Source organism: Molossus molossus, unplaced genomic scaffold (assembly GCF_014108415.1).
Source record: "Molossus molossus isolate mMolMol1 unplaced genomic scaffold, mMolMol1.p scaffold_m16_p_4, whole genome shotgun sequence".
Taxonomy (NCBI): Eukaryota; Metazoa; Chordata; class Mammalia; order Chiroptera; family Molossidae; genus Molossus; species Molossus molossus.
Window position 1 is genome coordinate 68,763,910 of NW_023425377.1, and position 9,319 is coordinate 68,773,228.

Consider the following 9,319-nt stretch of genomic DNA (forward strand, 5'->3'; position numbering starts at 1 on the left):
AGGGAGGAAGAGAGAGAGAGAAACATTGATGTGAAAGAGACACATAGAGTGGTTGCCACTCACACTACCCCAACCAGGGCCGGGGACAAACTGCAACCGAAGTACGTGCCCTTAGCGGGAACCAAACCTGGGACTCTCTGGTCCGCAGGCTGATGCTCCAACTGCTGAGCCAAACTGGCCAGGGCTCATTCAGCCTTGATGAGGAAATTCCGACACACGTTACAACATGAATGAACCTCAAGGACATTGTATCAGATGAAATAAGCCAGTCACAAAAAAACAAATACTGTGTGATCCCACTTACATGAGTTTCTGAGAGTAGGCACACTCTTAGAGACATAAGGGTAGGTGCCAGGGGCTGGGGGAGGGGAATGGGGAGTTAGTGTTTAGTGGGTACAGAGTTTGAGTCTGGGAAGATGAAAGGTTTTGGAGATGGATGGTGGTGATGGGTGCACAACAATATGAATGTACTTAATGCCACAGAACTGTACCTTTAAAATGGTTACGATAGTAAATGCTATATGTGTTTTACCACAATTTAAAATCTTTTTTAAAATACAGACTGCCTGATATAGTGATCTGCCCTTTAAAATGTCCAGATAGGGGTAGAGGTGGGGAGTAGGCAACCTCTCGATATGAAGCACAAGTCTCAGCAGATGTTCTGCATCATGGATGCTGATGTGCAATTGGGCTGCCTCTCACACAGGCAGATCCAGGTGACACTCTTGACGGGAAGTAGCCATGGGTATTTGTTTCTTTATAAATTTAAGGGTGGATGATGATTGTTCCCAGTGGAGAAGCCAGGAAGCCAGCTAATGATTACTACTATGAATTGTGACTTTCCTCTAAATGCTTTCACATGCCAGGCCCTTTGCCAAGTGCTCAGTGGGCATTTCTCCAGCATTCCACTGGCAGATCATTTTTGAGTCCCTGCTATGTGTGTCACTGTTCTGAGCCCTCAGGATATAATGGTGAGCAGAACAGACATGGTCCTGGTCCTCAGGGGCCACCAATAGACATGATAAAACACCATATAAAAGTTACATTTTGCCTGGCAGGTGTAGCTCAGTGGTTGAGCATCTACCCATGCACCAAGAGGTTGCCAGTTCGATTCCCCAGCGGGGGGCATGCAGGAGGTGGCCAATTGATGTTATCTCTCATAGATGTTTCTATCTCTCTCCCCCTCTCTCTCTCCCTTCCTCTGTAACATCAATAAAGAAAAACAGTTTAGCCCTGACCGGTTTGGCTCAGCAGTTAGAGCGTCGGCCCGCAGACCAGAGAGACCCGGGTTCGGTTCCCAATAAGGGCACGTACCTCGGTTGCAGTTTGTCCCCGGCCTTGGTTGGGTTGTGAGGGAGGTAGTCACTTGATGTGTCCTTTTCACGTCGATGTTTCTCTCTCTCTCTCTCTTCCTCTCTCTCCCTCTCACTTTATCTAAACAAAAATGAAAAAATGTCCTCAGGTGAGGATAAAAAAAATATATATTTTAAACGCTATGTTTCATGAAGGAGGTAAAGTGGGGGTTGAGGGGGGCTGTATATTACTCTCCCCAAAAACACCATATCCTAATCCTTAGAACCTGGGAATATGACTTTATATGGAAAAATCATTGTAGATGGGATTAAGGACCTTGAGATGGAATATTATCCAGGTAGATCCTAATTACAATCACAAGTGTCCCTGAAGAGAGAGGGAGAGGGAGACTTGACACATGGAGGAGGAGAAGGCCATATGAAGATGGACGCAGATTGGAGTGATATGGCCAAGGGATGCCTGGGGCCACCAGAAGCTAGAAGAGGCAGGAAGAATCCTGCCCTAGAGCCTTCAGAGGCAGTGCGGCCCTGCTGACACCTGCATTTCAGACTTCTGGACTGTGAGCGAAGAAAATTTTGTTTTGGGGTGTGTGTGTGTGGGTGGGTGGGGTTATATTCAGTTCATGGTCATTTGTCACAGAAGCCCCAGGGCACTAATACACAGAATAAGAGGATAGAGAGCAATCCTATTAGACGAAGTGGTCCAGAAGGGCCTCTCTGGGGAGGGGTATCCATGCTGAGCCCCAAGTGAAGTGAAAAATGTAAATCAAGAGGGCTTTCTTACTAAATGCGGGCGCGCACGCGTACACACACACACACACACACACACACACACACACACACACACCATAAGCAGCTGGGTTCTAATCCTGACTCCTCCATTGATTGGCTGTGTGCACTGGGCTTCAGTTTCCCATCTGAAACTGGGTTGGCTGTAAAAGATGATCTCCAGGTCCACCCCAGTGTGAACTTTCCTGCATGTGGCAGTGGTTAGTAACCATCTGGCAGGCCCAAGACTCCTGGGGAAAGTCAACATATTCAACCAACAAGGGCCCACATGGATCACCTCTAACCCCTGGGTAACTTGGCTGCAGTCTGGATTTCATCTCAGCCACCACAGTCACCTTTCTGAAGGTCTGACACTCTACTGCTCTGATGTCTTCCATGGCTCCCCACTGCCCTCAGCCTGGCATCCAAAGCCCTTCAGGAGCTGATCCTTGCCCATCCTCCACATTAGCCATACGGACCCTTTTCTCAGTCTGTTTTGGACCCCTCTTCACCCAATTTGTAAATGTTGGAGTTCCTCAGAGCTTGGCCCTGTGTCATCTCATCCTCTCCCTCTGTATACACCTCCTGGAGATTTCACCTCCTCCCATGGCTTCTGTGGCCTCATCTCTGAGGTGCCTCCCATATCCTGGTGTCCAGCTCTGCATACCCCTCTGACAGGTCCAGCCACCTTCTGGGTAACCCCCAGAGGCATCCCCAGACCCTCAGATTTACCTTACCTCCTTTCTCCCCATATCTAACCTGTTGCCTGCCCTAAACATCTTTCACATCTGTTCATTTCTCTCCATCCTCATCATCTCAGCTCCATGTCAGGCTGCCACTGCAGTGATCCCACTGGTCTTATCAGTTCTGTCCTGCCCCCGTCCCTGTCCTAGCAGTCCATTTTCCACACAGCAGCTAGAAGGATCTTCCTAAAATGAAATCAGATCATGACCTTCCCCAGCCCAGAATCCTCCTGTGGCTCCCCATTACTTTCTGAACACAATTTAGAGTCCTTTCCATGGACCACAATGTCTTGTGTGGCTTGACCCCTGCTGACCCCTCCAACCCTGTCTCCCATCGCTCTCCCCCTCACTCACTCAACTCCAGCCACTCCAACCACAGGCCAAGTTCATTCCTACCTCAGAGCCTTTGCACATGCTGTTCCCTCCACCCGTCATGCCTTTTCCCCAGCTCAGCCCATGGCAGCTCCTACTCCTCCTCCAGATCCAGCTCTGCCTCAACAGTCCATTTTCCACCACCATCAGCCACTTCTTGTCCCTTGCTCTCTAAAAAATCATTGAGCACATGCTGTATGTACTGGCTTTTGCAGTCATTCCTTTCATCTGCCCAGGAGCCCTCAGAGGGAGTTGGGGGACTTCTGAGTGGAGTCACAGTAAGAGCTCCACCCCCACCCAGGGAAACCCCAGCTGATATCTCAACAGAGAAAATGCCTTTCTGAAGGATTGAAATGGGAAAAAAAATTGGAACAAAAGAAAGTTCCGGCCCTGGAAAAGGGGTCCCTGCTCTGGGTTGGTGAGTCCATGGAGAAGTCAGAGAAAAGAATGAGTGAAGCCCTGGCCGGTTTGGCTCAGCGGTTAGAGCACCAGCCTACGGACCAGAGAGACCCAGGTTCGGTTCCCACTAAGGGCACTGTACCTCAGTTTCAGTTTGTCCCCAGCCCAGGATGGGGTTGTGTGGGTGGCAACAAGTCGATGTGTCTCTCTCACATTGATGTTTCTCTCTCTCTTCCTCCCTCCCGCTCTATCTGAAGATAAATGCAAAAATGTCCTCGAGTGAGGATAAAAAAAAAAAAAGAATGAGTGAAGCCCTGTGCCTGCCCCACAGGTGAGTGGGCACATGGGGAGGTGAGTGCATAGGGAGGGCCAGGGAGGAAAGTTCTGAAGCCCTGTGCCCACCTCACCACCCCCATAAGCCAGGTGTGGGCTATAGCCTTTCCCGGGACACACCAGCTCCGCTCCTGGCAGAAAGAGCACATGCTGTGGGTCCCAACTGGCTCTCACCTGGGAGCCTGTCTTCTCATCTAGAAAATGGGAATAATAGCAAGAAGTCCAACTGCTGCTCAGGGAAGGGGCTCAATAAATGGCTGCGTTGACGAAGCTGTCTACTTTCTCCAGCTGGGTTACCTCTGCCCCCCAAACAAGAGCACTCCTGTCTAACCCCCTAAAAGGAAGTGCTACAAAAAGTTTTGAGATGGTGCAGCCACTGTGGGTTCTTCAAAATGTTAGATATCAAATTACCACATGACCCAGCAATTCCACTTCTAGGCATATACACAAAAGAATGGAAAACTGGGACTCAAACGAATACTGTCTACAAATATTTATAGCAGCACTATTCACAATTGCCAAAAGGTGGAAACAACCCAAATGGCCCTCCACTCATTAATGGATAAATATCATGTGGTCCATCTATACAATGAAATATTATTCAGCCATGAAATGGAATGAAGCTCAGGTATATGGTACAATATGGGTGAACCTTGAAAACATCACGCTGAGTAAAAGAAGCCAGACACAAAAGGTCACATGTTGTATGATTCCATTTATATGAAATGTCCAGAACAGGCAAATCCACAGACAGAAAGCAAATTAGTGGTTGCCAGGGCCTGCGGGAGGGAATGGGGAGTGACTGCTAATGGAGACAGGGTCTCCTTTTGGAGAGATGGACATGTTTTAGAATGAAACAGAGGTGGTGAATGTACTAAATGCCACTGAATTGTTCACTTTAAAATAGTTATTTCATATTAGCTGAATTTTTGCCTCAATTTTTTAAGGCAAAAAAAATACAAAAAGTGTTTTGAGGACTCATGAATTTCTCATGGCGGCTACCCTGGAAGGGTCTGGAAGAACAGAGGGCGGGGTGGAAGGAAGACTTAACTTTCCCTCTTCATTTTTTGGGACTTTTTTGTTGTTGTTGTTCAGATAGAGTGGGAGGGAGAGAGAGGAAGAGAGAGAGAGAAACATCAACGTGAAAGGGACACATCGAGTGGCTGCCACCCGCACGACCCAACCAGGGCCAGGGACAAACTGCAACCGAGGTACATGCCCTTAGCAGGAAACGAACCCAGGTCTCTCTGGACCGCAGGCTGATGCTCTAACCACTGAACAAAACTGGCCAGGGCTGTTTTAGTTTTTTTAAAAATAAAATTAATAAGTTGACTGTACAACCCAGAGAATGGCCTCTAATGTAAACTATGGACTGTAGTTGATAATAATGTGTCTATATTGGTTTATCAATTGTAACAAACACACCACACTAATGCAAGGTGTTAATAACAGAAAATTGTAGGGAGTTGAAAGGGTGTGTTGAAATTCTATACTTTTTGTGTATTTTTCTGTAAATCTAAAACTTCTCTAGAAAATAAAGCCGATTTAAAAATTAATTAGTTGAGCCCTGGCCGGTTTGGCTCAGCAGTTGAGTGTCAACCCATGGACCAGAGAGTCCTGGGTTCAGTCCCCGCTAAGGGCATGTACCTTGGTTGCAGTTTGTCCCCGGCCCCGGTTGGGATTGCGTGGGTGGCAACCAGTCGATGTGTCTCTCTCACATTGATGTTTCTCTATCTCTCTTCCTCCCTCTTTCCCTTCCACTCTATCTGAAGATGGATGCAAAAAATGTCCTCGGGTGAGGATAAAAAAAAAATTAATTAGTTGAAATTAATGAAGAATGAGTTAAGATGCTTTGATTGGTAGGGAGTGGAATATTCTGGGGCACAGGCAATTTTCCCTCTCTTGATCTGGGTCTGGTGACAAGTGTGGGTTCAATTTGCAAAAACCCTCGAACTGTCTGTCCAGTTCTGGAATATGCACTTTCCTGTACATATATTACACTTCAACTTAAATAAATGAAAAGCTGTTTGGGCAAGGTATCATCCTTTAAAATGTGAGGTTTTGACTCAAACAAGCCTGGATTCGAATCATGACTCTCCTCAATAAAGCAGCCTTGAGTGAATAGAGTCCCCAATCTCAGCTTCCACTTAGCAATCTGGAAAATGAATTACTAATAGCAGGACCTACCTGTTAAGGTTGTTTAGGACACTTCAGTGAGATGAGGCTTAGTAGATAGCATGCAACATTTTAGCTATTATTCCTATTTCTACTTTTAGTATTTTATAGGAGTGAGAGAAACTCAAAGTTGACACTTCGGATGCTGTAGGAGGCTGCCACGCCCACTATTCTCTGCACCAGCCCCCAAGATCATCCCAGATACCAGGTAGGGCACCCAGCAGCCCTACCCTGGCAGAGGTAGCCCCACCTGCTCTGCTAAGGCCCCAAGTTATCTAGAGATGGAGGTGTCAGTGGCTCCAAGGCCCACGCCCATGGAGCTCTGGTTTGTCAGGTTAGCCCAGCCACCAGCCGGGGACTTGTCATACAAGGTGTGTGGGCTCCTAAGAAGGAATTCAGGACAGAAACCCTGACCTGCCAGAAACCACCTATCTGCCTTTCCTTGAACCACAGGTGCTGGGGCTCCCTAGAAGCCTGACAGCCAAGCACGGATCCCACAGCCCCACATCCCAGCTCTGCTCTCCACTCCTTCGTCGTGGCTCATGGCACCTCCTTGAACCCCTATATGCCAAAGGGCTGCCCCACCCAAGATTCATACTCTCCCAAAGTGCCAGGCCCCAGAAGGCCTGACTGAGAGGAAGCTTACCCCAGATTTCTGAGGTTCTGAGAAAGGACTTCAGGGTCAGTATTGAGGGCAAGACCAAGTTGACAAATCAGCATGGGGAAGGGGGGGGTCTCACTGAAGCTTGGGCATATTGTAGGAGATCCTGGCAGGAAAATAAGTTTTAAAACCACCAGTAGTAACCTAGATCATTCCAGGGCTGCAATGGTCTCTGAACACCGTCTGGAGCAAGTGTGTCCATGCTTAAATGTGAGACCCAGAAAGGATTCTATAAACATCTGCTGTGTGACCTCAGATGAGTGACTGTACCACTCTGAGCCTCAATTTCTTCCTCAGCAAGACAGAAACCATATTAACTGCCTCAATAAAGCTATTATGACAAAACAGCATTTTAATGTGCTCAGCTCAGTGCTTGACACACAGTAAGTCATTGATCAAAGGTACCTCTCACCCTTGGTTGGATTGGCTCAGCGGTTAGAGCGTTGGCCTGCGGTCCAGAGAGACCCGGGTTCGGTTTCCTCTAAGGGCACGTACCTCGGTTGCAGTTTGTCCCTTGCCCCAGTTGGAGTCATGCAGGAGGCGGCCACTCGATGTGTCCCTTTCACGTTGATGTTTCTCTCTCTTTCTTCCTCCCTCTCCCTCCCACTCTACCTGAACAAAAATGAAAAAATGTCCTCAGGTGAGGATTAAAAAAAAAAAAAGGTACCTCTCATTGCTCTTAGTGCTACCATCATATTCAGTATTGTACCTGGCCACCTTAGATTAGTAGAATAGGGCTCAAAGCTTGCTAGAAAGGAGAGAGAGGGTCCTATTTTGTGAATGACTCCTGAGACATCCAAGCCTCTCTGCAGATACCAACCCAGGTCACCACCGGCCATGAGCCCAGAGCTAATGTTACCACTTAGAAACCCAAGCTAGGCTATACAGAGAGGCTGGGGCCATTGGAAAGTGCCCAGGATGTTGGGGTCATACAAGGCTGGTTTGTTTAAATCCCAGCTTACCCACTGTTTCCCTGTCTTCTTCCTACCACCAGCCTGATAGTCCCCAGCTGGTGGGCCTCAGCTGCCTTGCATGGTTCAGAACAGCTAGCTACCTGCTGATCCAAGGGGTGAGAGCCTGGCCCCTGGGACACCAGAGAGCATCCTGTCGCCAGCATCCAACAAACATCAGCTAAGGTCAACTGCAGGACCTCACACAACCCTCACAGCCAACAGAGAGAATGACAGATGGGAGCCCAGGAGGGCATCCTGTTTTCATAGAAAGGCACTCGGTGGTGCTGTAGAGGGACCCGAAGGCAGCAGGAGCAGAGCATAAAGTTTGTCGGTGGGACACACAGCCTCCCGATTAAGACAATGAAATCCCACTGACCTCAATTAGCCCTAAGGCAGCGTCACAGGGCAAGGCTTGGATCCGTCTGAGATGTCCTGTTTTGGGGGGGCCGGGGGGGATCTTCTTGAGGACCCTGCCCACCGTGGACATCCAGAAAGGGTACACCCAGGACTCCTTGGCGTGCACAGAAAAAAATCCCCGCTCAAACGTAGCTACCGTCTAGGACACAGCCATATCCCCACAACCTGAGTGTCCCAGACACGCGGCCCGGTCCGGGGGATCCGCGAGGCCGCCGCGTGCAAACCCTCGCAACTGTCCTGTCAGCCCGGGAGACGGTGCTTCTCGGGTTCCAGCACAGGGAGCGCTCGGGTTATGCACCCCCTTCCGGCTGCACTTACCCCTTGGGTCTCGGCCTCAGGCCCTCAATCCGTATCCACCTGCGCCGCCACCTCGGTTCTGACCGCGCCCTCCCGCGGCCCGGCCCTTTAACCCGGCCCGACCGCACTGCGAGGCCCGCCCCCGGCCCGCCCCCAGCCTTGCGGGCCTCTGGGCGGGGACCTAGGCGCCCGGCCCAAAGACTGAGAGAATGAGAGAGACAGCCAGGGAGGCATGGACAGACAGAAAGGGAAAGACGCAGGGACTGAGTTGGAGAGAGAGATGGAGAGAAAACAAAGAGAGACAGCGAAAGAGACTTGCGGACGTCCAAAGAATAAGACAACCAGAAACCACAAATGCTCAGGCTCCTTCCCACTGCTCCTGTCTGTCTCCCATTAGCACCCAGACCCTCCTCCACCCATCCTCCCTTAACACCCTCGTCCCATACCAACACTCTTCATGGCCCCCTCTTCAGGGCCGATTCCCAAGCTTGGACAGGGGTCCCTAAGCCAGCACCCTGACTCCCCAGGGACCCCCAGAAGCCTCCTCTGAGGCCACCAGAAATCTTCAGACCTTTGGGAGCCAACCTTTCTGCTCCCTCTAGATCGTGGGTCTGCCTGGGGCTCTGCGGCTCTTCCTTCCAGGAAGACCTCTGGCCTCAACAAGCAGCCCCAGACTCTGGTTCTGCTCCTCCAACCCCACCCATCCAATGCCAGCCACCTCGACACTCCCTTGATTCTACTGTTGTCTTTGGCCAGCCCATTTGTTCCAGATGTGTCCAGACAGGGTCAACCCCACCTGCGGATGTGATACAGAGATACCATTCTTGGATCAGTGGGTGAGTGGCTGGGTAAGTGGGCAGACAGATGGGAGGACTCACAGCTGGCCTC

The 9,319-nt window shown here is 49.8% G+C and overlaps 1 protein-coding gene across 1 annotated transcript in view; it reads right to left on the reverse strand.

Annotated features, from left to right (window-relative positions):
* The window catches only part of LOC118615230 (cytochrome P450 4F22), a 30,897-nt gene extending 22,376 nt beyond the window's left edge, over positions 1–8,521 (reverse strand). Inside the window, exon 1 of the mRNA XM_036239921.1 lies at positions 8,453–8,521. The gene's annotated coding sequence lies outside the window, so the exon portion shown is untranslated. The remainder of the gene's footprint in view (positions 1–8,452) is intronic.
* Positions 8,522–9,319: the final 798 nt, after the last annotated feature.